This window comes from Triticum urartu, chromosome 2 (genome assembly GCF_003073215.2).
Source record: "Triticum urartu cultivar G1812 chromosome 2, Tu2.1, whole genome shotgun sequence".
NCBI lineage: Eukaryota > Viridiplantae > Streptophyta > Magnoliopsida > Poales > Poaceae > Triticum > Triticum urartu.
Genome location: NC_053023.1, coordinates 682,301,450 through 682,318,865, shown reverse-complemented (window position 1 = coordinate 682,318,865; position 17,416 = coordinate 682,301,450).

The following is a 17,416-nucleotide window of genomic DNA, read 5'->3' as shown; positions in this document are numbered from 1 at the left end:
GCTCTGAATCTGGACTAGATCGGCGCCGTTCCGTGCCTTGCCCTTCCTTTTCTTGCCGCCTGCCTTGCTTTTAGCCTTGCCGCCTGCCTCTTTCTTCTGGTCGCAGCGCTGACTCTTCTGTATCGTGCACAAGACCCACTCACCAAGCTGCGATGCAAAGATATGAATCATATGATCATCGTCGGCCTGTCAGACACGCACGCACACACGGACACGCGATGGAGAGAAGAGGAAACAAAATAGATCAACGGAAACACCCCATTAAGATGAATCACCTTGTCGACGTTCTTGTCATTGCCCTCTGCCTCGGACGTGCGGTTCTCGTACTCGTACATGGTCCAGTGGGTCGGCTTCTCCGGCCCGGTGTAGAACACCAGCGTCCTCGCGCGCCCGACCAGCTTGCCGCCGGGGCAGATGGGGATTTCCCTCACGGGGCCCGTGGCCTTCCAGAAGCCATTGCCCGGCGTGGTCCGGTCCGGCCGGCTGCCCGTCGCGTACTTGCGGGTCCGCTTGGTGAAGAAGTACCACCGAGCCCCCTCCCCGAAGTCCCTGAACTCATCTGCAACATCAAATCATGCTTTAGCTTGCATTCCAAATCAATCAACCCAACGCTACTCATGGTGTGATGATGGGAGAGACCGAGTGCGTACCTGTGATCTGCTCCGGGCGGTAGTCGGTGATGGGCGTCACGTCGTTGAAGATGGGCAGGTGCGGCGGGAGGCCGTCCAGCTTCCGGCGAAGGTAGTGGACGATGAGCTCGTCTCCCGACGGGGCGAAGTGGTAGCCCGGAGGCAGGTTCAGCGAAAAACGTAGTTTCCCATCCATGATTTGCACGTACGGCCGGCCGGCCGCCCGCCTGCACCTGGCCCACCTCGATCGACGGCGAGCCGCGGTTTTAGGTCGAGATGCGGAGTCGCATCCGATTCCTCTTGGGACAGAGACGATTCCGTACCCGGGTAGTAATCCGACGATTTATATACCGCCCGGACCGCCAGCGAAGCGCACGGCGTCGTGGTGCCCGTGGACTCCCCCGTTACGGATAAGGTCGTGTTTGGAAGCCAAATACAGTACAGCTCATCAAGATTTGCTTGTGGATCAATCATCAATGTAATAAAATAACCTAAATGATAAGTGTTATATGCATGTGGCACGAAGCAATTACGTCATGACGTATTTTCTGCTGTCAGATATCTTAGCGCGGTGGCACAGAGCTAATGACACGTCACGCTCGGTAATCGTTCGGGCTGGGCGTCTCATGGAGGGAACGTTTCCAGGTCCTTTATCCTCATCGCCACGCAATCCTCTCCCCCGTCGCCCACTCTCCCCACTCGCTTCGCACCTTATCCAAACACCGCCACACTTCAACCACTCTGCACGCCGTCGTTCACACCGCGCCACCGCACCGCCGCCGCAGACGCGCCACCGCACCACCCACCCACGACGCACCCCCTCCAACTCGGTGACGCGCCTCCTTGAGGTGGGTGGTGGCGGCCTCGAGCGCACTCCCGGCGCTGCGCCCAGACGACACTACCTACACCACCCCATGCGACGCGCCCCCCTCCAACTCCGCGGCACGTGCCCTCATGGTGGGCAATGACGGGCTCGAGCGCATTCCTGGCACCACCCATGGCGACGCTGCCAACAACCACCCCATCGGACGCATCCTCCCCCAACCAGGCTATGCGCTCTTCGGGGTGGGTGAGGGAGTCCTGAATTAGGGGGTCCCCGGGCGTCCGGGCTATGTGCCGTGGGCCGGACTGATGGACCGTGAAGATATAAGATAGAAGGCTTTCCCTCGTGTCCGGAGGGGACTCTCCTTGGCATGGAAGGCAAGCTTGGCGTTCGGATATGAAGATTCCTTTCTCTGTAAACCGACTCTGTACAACCCTAGCCCCCCTCCGGTGTCTCTATAAACCGGAGGGTTTAGTCCCAATCACAATCATACAGGCTAGACACCTAGGGTTTAGCCATTACGATCTCGAGGTAGATCAACTCTTGTAACCCCTATAATCATCAAAGTCAATCAAGCAGGAAGTAGGGTATTACCTCCGTCAAGAGGGCCCGAACCTGGGTAAACATCGTGTACCCTCCCTCCTGTTACCTTCGATCCTTAGACGCATAGTTCGGGACCCCCTACCCGAGATCTGCCGGTTTTGACACCGACACTGGTGCTTTCATTGAGAGTTCCTCTGTGCTGTCAGCAGAAGGTTCGATGGCCCCGTCAATCATCTACAACAATGCCACCATGAAGGAGACTTTTCTCCCTGGCCAGATTTTTGTATTTGGCGGCTTCGCGCTGCGTGCCAACTCGATTGGCCACCTCGAGAAGATCGACATCTACGCCCTTGGTCATCAGATCAGTTTTGGGAACCTAAACTATGTCGCCGATATCCGAGTAGACTTGATCTTCGAGGGGTTCGCGGCCCCAGTTGTCGCTCCGGCCTTAGATCCAGAGCGGGTTGTCGGGTCCGAGAACGGGAGTTTAGAGCCCTCAGGACTCTCTGCAACTATGGAATTTGCTAACGGAGATCCGGAGGGGACGGCGTCAGTGGCAAACCCAAAGATGAACCGAACTCCCCTTAACGCTCAAGCGCCGGACACTCCGCCGGACTTTAAGTCCGAACTCTCAGGGTCCGTGTTAAGTAGGCGTGTGATAACCCACAAGTATAGCGGATCGCAACAATTTTCGAGGGTAGAGTATTCAGTCCAAATTTATTGATTCGACACAAGGGGAGCCAAAGAATATTCTCAAGTATTAGGAGCTGAGTTGTCAATTCAACCACACCTGGAAACTTAATATCTGCAGCAAAGTATTTAGTAGCAAAGTAATATGATAGTAGTGGTAACGGTAACAAAAGGTAACAGTAGTGAAAGTAATGTTTTTGGTATTTTGTAGTGATGATAGCAATAGCAACGGGAAAGTAAATAAGCGAAGAACAATATATGGAAAGCTCGTAGGCAATGGATCGGTAATGGAGAATTATGCCGGATGCGGTTCATCATGCAACAGTCATAACCTAGGGTGACACAGAACTAGCTCCAGTTCATCAATGTAATGTAGACATGTATTCCGAATATAGTCACACTAGTGCAGAATCGGGCAATAGCACCGGTTCATAAGGCCCTTTAGTGCCGGTTTGGTAACCGGCGCTAAAGTGTAGGCACTAAAGCCCCCCCCCCCCTTTAGTACCGGTTCAGCACGAACCGGTGCTAAAGGGCAACCACGTGGCACGAGCCAGCTTCGGGGGCAGGGAGCCCTTTAGTACTGGTTGGTGTCACCAACCGGTATTAAAAGATTGGGGGGTTTGGGGTTTATGATTTCTTTTTCATTTAATTTTGTGTTCTCCATTTAATTCTTTTTCGTTTGCTGGTATTTTACGATACTACATATTGTACACGTTATGCATATATATAAATAGAATTTCTAGTAGAACCGATCATAATATATATATAGGACAACACTATTCTAATCCCAGGATTAGAATAGTTATTTGGATCACAATCAGTGCTATATAGGAGGCGACGGATGCTACCGAAGTCCCGAATCGCTACAGTGGACGAAAAAAAAGGAAAAAAACAATCTCGACCCACCCCTGACCACTCACCCCACGATCCCCTCTCCTCCCCTCCCCGATCCCATCTCCCCTCTCCTACAATCTGCATCACGCCGCCACCATCGCCTCCCTCCATGGCCGGCTCGGCCACCGCCGCCTCCCTCCCTTGCTGGCGCGGCCACCGCCTTCCTCCCCCCCCCCCCCCCCCCCCCCCCCGCGTAGCCACCGCCGCCTCCCTCCCCGGCCCGCGAAGCCACCACCGCCTCCCTCCCCGGCCATCCCCGCATGCCCCGCACCCAGCCACCTCCCCAGATCCCCGATTCCCACGCCGGCGCACGCCCTCCACAGAGAACCCCGCCGCCGCGCCCCCATCCTCACCTCCAAGCGCCTCCCATGGCCTGCCCCACCTCAAATCACCCGATCCCGTCATCATGGCCCTGCCCCCCAACTGTCGTATCCCGCCGCCGCGGCCGTGCGCCCAACCGCTGGATCCTGCCACCGCGGCCGTGCCGCGACGCTGATGAGTGCCACCTCGCGCCGCCCACACCTTCTCCATGCGCCCGCCGCGCCAAGCATTTGCGCTCCATGATTCAACCCCCGCGCGCCATGATCCCTACAACCGCAGCCCGGGATCCCGACGACGACAGCACCCGGCGACGCGCGCCGCCGTTCGTGGCCTTCCCTCCCCTCCGCCTCTGTGTGAGAGAGGTTCACCACTGTGGTGCGACCTTCACTTCGCTCCGGCGTGGTCTGCCCTCCCCTCTGGTGCGACCTGCCCTCTGCTATGACGCGCCCTCCTCCAGCACGCATGCACTTTGCTCCGTTAGCGCATCGACCGAGCACGCATGCACATGTTCTGAAGTTCAGTTGTATGTGTAGGTGAAAAAAATGGTGTTTTAGTCCGTTGATTTTAGTTTCACAGGTTTATTTCCAAAAATGCATCAATGCCGTGGAGTGTTAATTGTTCTTGTGTATCAAGCCTTGTGTTTTATGAAGAGAGATAGAGACATTTGTGGCCGACGAGAGCACTAATCAGGTTTTCTTGAAGATTTCGCCTCTGATCAAGACTCTCTGTGTGGTGACAGTAGAAATTTTATTATACATAGAATGCAAAAAAGGTTCAAAAATACCAATGATAGAAGTTCATTTATATGAAGGTTGATGCTTCGTGTGTTGCGCGTATACACGGGAGCGCACAAGAAATGATTTTGTGCTATCATGTAGTAGCAGTTCAACTAGTATAATTCCATCAGGAAAAAAATCAAGTTATGCTACTTGATGTTGACAATGACAAAAAAACGCATTTTTGCGGCAAAAATTATGCAAAAATTTACAGTGGAATAATGTGCTCACAAAAAGTGTTAGTGGTGTCCATAAGAACGCAACATTTTTTTCTATTTTTCTTTCCTTTTTATATATACGAATGCATAAAACTTGAGCCGGTGGGGGACCTATCATCGAGAAGTTCATGTATAAATGGAATTGTTAACTCTGAACGTTCAAAATTAAGAAAAATGGAGAGGTCAAAGAAAATGACAAACAAAAAAGTTCAAACAATTCACATGGATTTCATTGGATCTTCTCTAATTTATAAAGAAAGCCAAAAGTTCAACTTAAAATTGATGAGTGGTCCTATGTTTATTATAAACCTAGAATTTTTTTCCATTACTAAAAAGAAATAAAATGAAGAAGTTCAAATTTAAAAAATGGAGCAGTTTGATATTATATTTGAAACCTCGATTTTTTTTCGGTTACTATAGAAAAAAACCAATAAGTTCAATCCAAAATAACGAAGAAGTTCAATTGGAAAAAGCATAGCAGTTTGATATTTATTTAAGAAATTCGGATTTTCAATTACTAAAGAATAAAACCAATAAGTTCAATTGAAAATAACGAAGAAGTTCGATGTTTCTAACAAAACTCCAATTTTCATATTTCTAAAAGGTACACAAAGAAATTCAAATAAAAAGGTTAGAGAGGTTCGATGTATATAAAAAACTCAGACCTTTTCTGTTACTAAAGCGAAATAGAGAGAAGTTCGGTTTCATAATTACCAGAAGTTCATGTACTGCATGGTGTGCATTTCATATGAGAAAAAAAGAATAAAAAGGCAAAGTCTACAAATTTTGTTGACAGAAGTTCAAGTGCTCGGCCAAGAAAAGTTCAAAAATTCTTGTGAGAGAGGTTGACCAAAAATGCATGACAGAATTTCAAGGTGAAAACATCGGGAAGTTCAACTACTACACGGAATGCATTTGACGTAAGAATACATGAATAGAAAACAAAGAGCTTAAAGGTTTGTTGGAAGAAGTTCATGTGATCCTCCATAGTTAAAATTTTATGTGCGAGACGTCTGTCGTTCATTTACATGTTGAAAAAAGCAAAAGAACATCGTTGTTTTGCCATTTTAAAAACCGCTCTCAAACGGCAACAAATTTGTAACACCTGTCTACACGAAAAACTTGCTGCGATTCAGATGCTTTCCACCGGGTATATTGTGTGCCACATTTTGATGGACGGTTTAAAATTTTCATGTATATCATTTAAAACACGTTTTGATGTATTTGAAAAATTCTTACCTGTTGAAAGAAGTTCATAATGAAAACAACGAGAAGTTCAAGTACGGCAAGGAATGCATTTCAGGTGAGAATAAAAGTATAGAAAAATAAAAAGCTTAAAATATTTGTTTAAAGAAGTTCAAGTGCTCTGTCCGGGAGGTTCAAAATCCTTGCGAGAGAGGTTCACCTTGTATTTACATGCTCGATTTTTTTCGTATAAAAATCGAATACAATTCTTTAATCAAAATATAAAAAGGTGAAGTTCAAATTGAAAAAACACAGAAGTTCGGAGTTTATTAAAACCTAGGATTTACCTGTTCAAAAAATAAAAACACAACGCCATTTTTTGCACTTTTAAAAACAACTCATAAACGGAAAAAATGGTTGCTAGAAGTTCAAGTGCTCGGCGAGGAAAAGTTCAAAAAATTCTTGTGAGAGAGGTTCACCATGTATTTAGATGTCCAAAATACATAAAAAATGTAGTTTTTTGTGTTTTAAAATAATTCTCTCAAACCAGAGAGAAGTTCAAAAGTGATAACAAACCGGAAGTTCTCGTAGTACACGGTGTGTATTTCATAAAAGAAAAATACAATAAAGTGAAACAAAGTGAAGTTCAAACAGACATGTCCCAGAAGTTCAACTACTTCACGCAGTGCAAAAAACAGCACGTCAAAAACAGAGTGAAGTTCAAACAGACATGCCCCAAAAGTTCAACTACTTCACGCAGTGCATTTCATGATCTCACCATTTTCTAATTTACCTCAAAACTACATGAATATCATTTGTGTAAGTTTCAAGTCCTTGGTCGGAGAAAGTTAAAAAAAATTATTGTGAGAGACGTTTTTACAAAATGAATATTATTTGTGTAACACTGACGAAATGGATGAGAAAATTACAAACAAAAATACGTCACAGAAGTTCAACGTGAAAACATCAGGAAGTTCAACTACTACGCTGAATGAATTTTAGGTGAAAAACTTTTAAAATCATCGCGGGTATGAAAACATGATCAACACAGGAAAGTTGCGTGTTTACAGCAGCTTTCCATCGGTATATCACCTACTCAATTCCGGTGAATGGATGGAGAGCTACTAGCAGTGGATGGATAGCTACGTGCAAAAAAATCACGTGAAAAACAGAGTGAAGTTCAGGTAAACGCGCCGAGAAGTTCAGGTTCTTCACGCGGTGCATTTTCGAATAATCTGTTTTGGGATAAAGGCAGAACGCATGATCCCGCCGTTCTATAAATTACTTGAAAACGGCTAGGAATCACAGAAAACCATCAACATGAAAAAGCTTCGCATTTTCCATAGCTTTTCGGCGGTATATTATTTGCCCCATTCCGATAAAGTTTGTAGAAATTACGGTGAAAATACGTTTTTCTCCATTTTTGAAACTGACTTAAAACCGTAAAGAATTGGGAGAAACAATACATACAAAAAAGTTTCGCTTTTATTCAAGCTTTCCAATGCCATATCATTTGCCGCATTCGGACGCACGGTTAAAAAATTAGCTCGAAAATACGAACTCGGTAGGACTTGGACCATTTTCTAAATTACTCTTAAACCATTCACAATTAGAAAAAAAACTCTCAAGATGAAAAAGTAGCTCATTTTCATAAGCTTTCCAACGCCGTATCATTTGCCTCCATTGGATTAGCCGTTTAGAAATGACATCGAAAAAACGAACTCAGGTGTTCGGTTTACAAAATTTTACATTTTTTCAAATTACTCTTTAACCATAGGAAATTAGAGAAAACTTTCAACATGTGGAAGGAGCGGTTTTGCAGCAGCTTTCCAACGCCATATTATATGCCTCATTCTGATAAACGGTTTAGAAATGCGATCGAAAATACGATTCACGTTTTTTGTGTGAAGAAAAAACAGTTTTCAAAGCTGCTCTTAAACCGCTTATATTTTGCCAAAAATTTAAGTTGGGTCATGATACTGATGTCCATAGTTTTCCAAAGGTATAAGGCAAGCCCCATTTGGGCAATGTTGGCGGAAGTTCAACCTAGTTCACAGGGAAGTTCAACGTACTACTAACGGGGCAGGTCAGGTTGTGATCAGAATATTATTCTGATCCTGTGATCAGAATAGTGTTTATGTATATATATATATATATATACAATTTCTCCTAATTAGTGCCTTCGGAGCTAGTGGCATTAGCCTAATTGGTGCCTTCGGAGCACGATAACAATTGGAAGTGGTTCATGGGGGCGGTAGCGGGTAATAGTATTCTCCTTTGGGATCTATGACCTGGTCGAGCAAAAATCCCGCTATTTCCTCTTGAATTGCTTGTATGTGCTCCGTTGGTAGGAGCTGCTCCCGCACCTCTTTGAACTGTTAAGAAGGAGATCAATATGCATGTGTATTAATTGTGTGACTAGATATCGATAATGGTGTAAAAATTGTGAATAGTGTCCTGACAAACGTACCCACTCCTGTCTTTGAGATTTGCTCCTTTCGGACGCCATCATGCGAATGTTCTCGCAAACGTAGTATGCACACAAATTATTTCCCAACGCCTGCTTCAGGGCCTTTACGAGAATGGAATTTGATCAGATAATAATTAATCAAGCATGATAATTAAAGAGATGGTAGCTAGCTAGTACTACTTAATTACTTACCTGGGGTCGATACCATTTCAGATCTTGTTTCCATGGGCCTGGAGTGGCCCCGATGAACTTTGCCCAAGCCCTGCCCGCCGATAAAGAAAATTAATAAATGGGTTATTAAATAGTTCTTATCAGGAAATGACGAACTAATTAAATAGGCCGAGATATAGTTAATAATGATTGAAATTACCTGTTACTATCCCCTTCACGATGGTGTAGTCACTTGCTTTCTTAAGTAGTGAGTCTAGTACTTCAACTGTTCCTTCATCAACTTTAATGATTAAAAAGATCCAGTGAAATCTGCATGCACACACGTTTGCATGTCTTAATTAAGCGGGCATATGTAAGCAAAAACATGTAGCTAGCTAGTAGGCAAAAACAGAATTTGTAGTATAAGACAGTGTGACTCACTCGAAGTTGTAAGGAAGTAGTATATCTTCATTGTATTTGAGGCGCTTGAAGAACTCTAGCATGCTTTCCTCTACACTTTTTTCGTAATATGGATCTAATTTCCATGTGTATTCACTAATGGTATTTGGGTCAACGAACCCAATGCCATAGCGTCCACCTTTTTTCATTTCATAAATCTTCATCCTGCATAATACCACAGAAAAGAATATAGTGAGGATAATTATAGGTAATGATTGATCAAAATGATCACTACAGCTAGCTTGAGACTTAAATTACAGAAAGAAATCACTTACACACAATAGCAACTGATGATAGATTTGTCGAGTGCGTCTTGATTGTATAACTGAAACAGTTCTGAATACTCAACGGCCAGAGCTTTCTCATGGTAGTAATGCTCCTCCTTGACATTCACCATGAGGGACTCTGGATTGGAAATCTTGGTAATGTCCATGTACCATCGATGCAATTCATACATTCTCGTTGGGAGGTTCTTGACCTCATCTGGCTCGACCAAAGGTTGGCCTCGGACATATTTCCGTTTTATTTCCTCCTCTCTAGTCGGAGACATGGGCTCAATATCGAGGAGTTGTCCAACAGTGATCCCGATCGTTTCAGCCTACGCAATATGCTCCTCGGTTATTACCACATCACCCAGCCCGGGAACGTTAACGGATTGCCCACAATAATATTGGGCGCCTACTCTCATGTGTTGTTGGCACAACAAGCGGGGGGATTGATTGCGCCGCCTGTTCTCCCAGCTGGGGAACAGTTTTATCGCTCCTTTTGCCAGCTGATTTGCTCGAGCTCAAGCTCGCCTCTTTCTGTAGACGTGCTCGATTTAACTTCTTGATGTGGCGCTCATAGTCTGTGTCAACAGGCTTGGGAGCTGGTGCTTTAGCCATACGAATGAAGTGGTCAATCTTTTCCACAGGCACTTCCTCCCTTGGCGGCGATGGCGGTTTCGGTGCAAAATGGGCTTCCACCTCGGCCTTCGATATGGCTACGTTTTCCTCCTTGGACTTGTCGTAAGGCCTCTGCGGAAGGGGCGCGAGGCTTGGACCATATTGAAATCGCTTGCCTCCGCCTGTGCCTCTAGTACTACCTCGACTTGTACCGCTACGCACCATAGGTGAGGTGGCTCTCTTCTGTGATTGCTGAGGCGGCAAAGACGCTGATGTGGCTGAGTTGGAGGAGGAGGAGTGGCCTGAAGCTGTGCCGGACTTGGAGGAGGAGTGGCCTGACGCTTTGCCGGACTTGGAGGAGGAGTGGCTTGAAGCTGTGCTGGACTTGGAGGAGGAGTGGCCTGACGCGTTGGTGGACTTGGAGGAGCGGGAGTCTGCTGACTTGGTGGCGGACTTCGACGAGGAGTCGGATGACGCGGTGTCGGTGGCCTTCGAAAGATGATGCAATCATTTCTCCATAGGATGATACGATGGTTGGCCTCTCCCAGTGTGTGCTCATCGTCACCTCTAGGAATGTCAAGCTCTAGCCCCGAATATTGGTCCACCACCTCATCAACCAAGACACGAGCATAGCCCGCTGGAATCGGGTTGCAATGGAAGGTTGCCTCGGGGGGATTTGTAAAAGCAAGGGCGTCTGCCACCTTCATGGATATGTTCTTCATTTTGAAGTGTAGTTCGCAGTTAGTGTTCTCCATGATTCCACTGGGTAGCTATCCAGCAATGCGCCAATCGGGGCGGAACCCACGCTGCTTCTCGGCATGGATGGGACGGTGCTATCCAATGGTGGATCATCCGCTAGATGCTGAGACCCCCTTTGCTGGCTAAGTGAGTCGATCTGCTCCTGCTGCCGCTGGAATTTGACTGCCAAGTCCGCGTGCGCTGATTCTAGGCCTTGAAGGCGTTCATAGTCTAGCTTCCTCTGCTCCTCCTCCATCTTCCTATTCTTCTCCTCCGCAATCTTCTTTCTCGCACGGGTTCTGTAGTCGGCGTTCCAGTTCGAAAACCCCTCATACCATGGCATAGCGCCCGTGCCTCGTGTTCTTCCCGGGTGTTCAGGATTTCCCAGGGCACGCGTAAGCTCGTCGTTCTCTCTGTTGGGCTCGAACACCCCCGATCGAGCCTCTTCTATTGCAACAAGTAGCTTATCTTCGGCTCCGTCCAGACATGCCTTCTTCGAAACTTTGCCTGTCTTCGGGTCCAACTCCCCCCCATGCGCATAGAACCAAGTCCTGCACCTGGGGGCCCAGCTCAATGTTTCTGGAGTGACACCTGCATCCAGCATCTCTTTCTCAGACTTATCCCACTTAGGCATTCCCACCGCATAGCCACCTGGCCCCAGCTTGTGGAACTTATCCTTTTTTACGGCATTGGCCTTGTTTATTCTCGACCGTTCCTTAGATAATTCCGAATCCTTGAATTTCAAGAAATCGTCCCAATGAGCACTTTGCTTCTCTAGTGTTCCCTCGAATACTGGAGTCTTCCTTCCTCCCTTGACGTACTTGGCCCATTCACGAATCTTGTGGTTCTTGAATGCAACTGCCATCTTCCTAAGAGCAGCATCCTTGACTTTCTCCACATCTGCATCTGTGAAATGATCTGGTAGGGTGAAATGTTCCATGAGCGTTTCCCAAAGCAGAAGTTTTTGTCTGTCGTCGACAAAAGTAACTCCTGAATGTGGCTTTGCTGGCTCTCTCCATTCTTGAAGGGAGATCGGGAGTTGGTCCTTCACAAGAACTCCGCACTGATGAATGAACTTGTCCGTAATCTTCTTAGGCGCTAATGGTTCGTCATTAGGTTTGATGGCCTCGATATTGTACTTTATGCCCTCCTTCAACTTTTTGTTCGGGCCTCGTTTCCTGTTGCCTGAAGATTTGCTCGATCCGGATGGCTGAAAGAAGAAAGATCAATTCGTTAATATATCTTCAAGTCATTTAAAACATGTGATGATCACCAGATGCCTGCTTATATAAATATATATACCTCGCCGGTCTTTGTTGTTTCAAGATCAACATTTTCTTCGTCATGTTCATAGTTCATGACTTCATCAATTTGGTCGTCGCGATCGAATATCACATCACTCTCCCCGGTGTTGTTTAGATATTCGGAGCCGTCATAATCTTCTTCATTCTGATCATCATCTGGCCCGCGAGGATTGCGTATGATATTGAACAGGGCCTCTTCTCCCTCTTTGTCGGTATTGTCCACCATAGGTTTTATTTAACTAATCCAAAAGAAATATATTCAAATTACAATGCATGGATGCAATCAATTAATAAGGAAAAACTGAATCTATCATAGTACATAATAAGCATCATCGAATATAATCTCGAATACGTCGTCTTGAATAATAGATATAATCTCGAATACATCGTCTCGAATAATAGATATAATCTTGAATACATCGTCTCGAATAATAGATATAATATCGAATACATCACTAGCTAGCTAGCTAGAAAGCTAATAAAGATCGAATACTACAGAGTAATCTAGGCCACTCGCGGTTCCTGAGGTGCGGGCAGTGGACACCCAAAGAGAAGGAACCATCACTGGATCATAGCTCGGGTGATCTCCCAAAAGAACCTGCCAGGTATGGGAGAACCTGACGTCCATAGCAGCCATGTAGCGATGGACGTGCTCGTCCTCCTCCTTGACATGGCGACGTACCACCTTCGGCGGGGCCGGCTCCCTCCGCACCGAAAGTGGCCCACGCGAACGCCACCAAAGGAGATGAGGGTCGACGACGGGACCCGGGGCCGGGTTCCTCACCAAGCGTCGCGTCCCTGAAGGTAGCACCTCCCAGTGCCAGCCCGGCGGAGCCCAGTCCCGGACATGGATCCTCTGAAGCAGGACGTCGTCGCGAACGGGTCGACGGCGAGGATGCGGGCCGGGCATCGTCGACAACAAATACTATATGCCGCAAAAGTAAAGTAACATTTTTAAATGATGGATTGTGATTTCATATATGCAAATTCAATATTTCTATAACTAACACTAACATTTCTAATATTTCTATAACTAAAAAACATTTATATATAACTAACATTTCTATATAACTAACATTTCTAATATAACTAACATTTCTATATAACTAACATTTCTAATATTTCTATATAACTAACATTTCTATATAACTAACATTTCTATAACTAAAACTAACATTTCTAATAATTCTATAACTAAAAAACAGAAAGATTGCTAACAATTTTATCACAATGTGTGTGTGTGGTTGCGGCCGGGGCAGGAGCTCACCGGCGAGGCGCGACGACGGTGGGCGGCGACGGGGACGGGGACGGAGACGGAGACGGGGCGGCGACGACGGGGACGGGGCGGCGACGACGGGGACGGGGACGGGCCGGGCGGGGACGACGGGAGGACGGGGCGGGGCGTGGCGACGGGGACGGCGACGACGACGGACGGTGACGGGGACAGCGGCAGACGGCGACGGGGGTGGCGACGAGGGGCGGCGGCGACGGGGTAAAGGAGAAAGAAGCAGGGAGAGATGAGAAACTAACAATTTTTTTGAAGTGTTTTCTTATATAGAACCCACCTTTAGTACCGGTTGGAGCCACCAATCGGTACTAAAGGTCTGTTTTGGCCAGGCGAAGCGGCGGGAACCGCACCCCCTTTAGTACCGGGTCGTGGCACCAACCGGTACTAAAGGCCCCCCCTTTAGTACCGGTTGGAGCCACGACCCGGTACTAAATGGTGTGCGCTGCCAGGCGAGGGGCGCAAAAGTTTAGTCCCACCTCGCTAGCCGAGGGGCACTCGCACCTGCTTATAAGCCCCGCCGTCGCTGCTGTCTCGAGCTCCTCTCTTAAGCAGGCCTTCTGGGCCTACCTCTTCTGCGATGCCCTATTGGGCCTACTGGGCTAGCGGGCCTGCATCCTGGCCCAACTAGAATTTGGGTTTCTAGTCGTATGCAGGCCGCTGTGGCCCAGTAGGTGGGCTTTTTTCTTTTTTTTCTTTTATTTATTTTTGTTTTATTTATTTTAGAGTTGTTTTTTGCTGTATTTAGAGTTTCTTTGTGAATATTTTTGCTTTAGGTACAAAAAATTACAAACTTTCTGTTAGTACCGGTAGTTTACAAATTTGAATAGTTTAAATTTTGAATTATTTGAAATTTGTGTGAATCACTAGTTTGTGAATAACTTAACTTTGAAAATAGATTTTTCAGTGATTCTTTTTTCTTGTGTTTAATATTAGTGTGTTTTATCATTATATTCAATTTGGTAATGCTTAGGTTATTTAAAAAATGAAATGCCTTTGTAACGGATGAGTTTTTGTCCGAAACCCTGATACTTCGAAAGAGATTGTCCATTTTGTACACGAAGTGCATCCAGTTTTTGCGGTAACCCTCTCTACTTTTTTGCACATGCTATGTGGGTGAAATTATGATACCATGCCAACTTTCAACCTTTTCTGAGTTCATTTGAAATGCTTTTCAATTTCAAGGTCATTTAGCTGAAAAAATCAGTAAATGCATGAAAGAATTTGCTTGCACATAAAATTTCTTCGCGTTTCAAAATGCCAAAACACATAACTAGCTACCCTAACTATTACAGAGATTCCCTCTTGGTGTGAAACACAGAAGAAAGTGATGATAGTGAAGCTGATCACATCCCAGATCTTTGGGTGTGAAACTAATGGCCTTAGGTACACATCAATGTCATTGCCGGGTTGCTTAGGGCCTTGGATGAGCACTGGCATCATAATGAACTTCCACTTCATGCACAACCAAGGAGGAAGGTTATACAAACATAGAGTCATAGGCCAGGTGCTATGCTCCCCAAAGGATTAATGCCATCTGCGCTTAGACCAAACCATATGTTCCTTGCGTCATCTTCAAACTCCTTCCCGTACTTTCTTTCGATTTTTCTCCACTACGACCCGTCAGCAGGTACTCTCAACTTTCCGTCTTTCTTACGGTCTTCTCTGTGCCATCGCATTGCCTTGGCATGCTCTTTGTTTTGGAACAAACGTTTCAACCGTGGTATTATAGGAGCATACCACATCACCTTGGCAGGAATCTTCTTCCTGGGGCGCTCGCCCTCGACATCACCAGGGTCATCGCGGCTGATCTTATAGCGCAATGCACCGCATAATGGGCAAGCGTTCAAATCCTCGTACTCACTGCGGTAGAGGATGCAATCATTAGGGCATGCATGTATCTTCTGCACCTCTAACCCTAGAGGGCAGACAGCCTTCTTTGCTTCGTACGTACTCTCGGGCAATTTGTTGTCCTTTGGAAGCATATTCTTTATCATTACCAGCAACTTTCCAAATCCCTTGTCAGATACACCATTCTCTGCCTTCCATTGTAGCAATTCCAGTGTGGTGCCCAGCTTTTTCTTGTCACCTACGCAATTCGGGTACAACAATTTTTTGTGATCCTCTAACATGCGCTGCAACTTCTTCTTCTCCAAATCACTTGCACAGTTTCTATTTGCATCGGCAATGGCCCGACCTAGATCATCTACGGGCTCATCCGATGCCTCTTCTTCAGCTTCTTCCCGCATTGCCGGCTCAGCTTCTTCCCGCATTACCGGCTCAGCTTCTTCCCTCATTGTTGTATCATCGTATTTAGGGAACCCATGGCCAGGATAGCTGTCATCGTCCTCTTCTTCTTCATTGTCTTCCATCATAATCCCTCTTTCTCCATGCTTGGTCCAAACATTATAGTGGGGCATGAAACCGGACTCAAACAGGTGGACGTGAATGTTTCTTGGCGTAGAGTAATTGTGACCATTCTTACAGCCAGCACATGGACAAGGCATAAAACCATCCGCCCGCTTGTTTGCCTCAGCCACAAGCAGAAAAGTACGCATGCCATTAATGAACTCGGGAGAGCATCGGTCATCGTACATCCATTGCCGGCTCATCTTCAATACACAGCACCGAAAACACCAAATTAATACAATACATAAATTTCATACATAAAGATCATACAACACTTAAATGCAACAAACAAATAACTCTCTAGCTAAAGAATTTAAATGCAACAAAAAATGCGATCAAGATCGCAACTAAGGTAACAATTGATCCAACAGCATAATGATACCAAGCCTCACTATGAATGGCAAATTTTCTAATCTTTCTAATCTTCAAGCGCATTTTCTCCATCTTAATCTTGTGATCATCGACGACATCGGCAACATGCAACTCCAATTCCATCTTCTCCCCCTCAATTCTTTTCAATTTTTCCTTCAAATCCTCGTTTTCTCTTTCAACTAAATTTAACCTCTCGACAGTAGGGTCGGTTGGAATTTCCGGTTCAAATACCTCCTACATACAAATATCTATGTCAACTTGATGGGCATAATTTGTCATAAACACGAAATGCAATGAATAGTTTTAAAAGAGAATATACCACATCCGAATCATAACCCGGACGAGGGCCGACGGGGACGGATATCAAAACCATGGCACTATGTATAACAAAAAACGTATGGGTAAGATAATTATACGAGTAACTATATATCCAAATCACACAAACATCAATTTTTTATATAAAACTTCATCAACAAGAGGCTCACCACAAGGTGGTGCCGGCGACGGGACGTTGCGAGCGATCGACGATGGTTACGACGGAGATTTAGAAGGTACTAAGTAAACCACACCTACATATGCAAACTAAGTGTTATTTTTGACCTCAAATTGCATATAATCAAATACTAGCACATATATATAATTCCTCCCAAATTACTAAACTCAAAAATCAATCACTATATAAAGTATTGCATGAGCTAATCTAGCAATGAGAGATGAAAGGACAAAGTTGCTAACCTTTGTGATCATTTGAATGGATGGGGGCCTTCAAATCTTGACAAATTTTGGGCAAAATGTGTGATGAGCTTGAGAGGAAGAGGGAAAAGAACAGAAAGGAGAGGGGAAAGGGGAAGAACAGAGCGAGCTCGGGTGGACGAAGGGTCTATGTAGGACAACCTTTAGTACCGGTTCGTGATACGACCCAGTACTAAAGGTGCTGGAGGGGCCCCGGACTGACAACATCCTGCCACTACTCACTTTAGTACCGGTTCGTGGCACGAACCCGTGCTAAAGGTTCGCCATGAACCGGTACTAATGAGAGCGGCCGGCTAGCCGTTGGAACCGGCACTAATGCACACATTAGTGCCGGCTCAAATTCAAATCGGCACTAATGTGCTTCACGTTTGACCCTTTTTCTACTAGTGTCATACGTGCTTATGGAAAAGAACTTGCATGACATCTTTTGTCCTACCCTCCCGTGGCAGCGGGGTCCTATTGGAAACTAAGGGATATTAAGGCCTCCTTTTAATAGAGTACCAGACCAAAGCA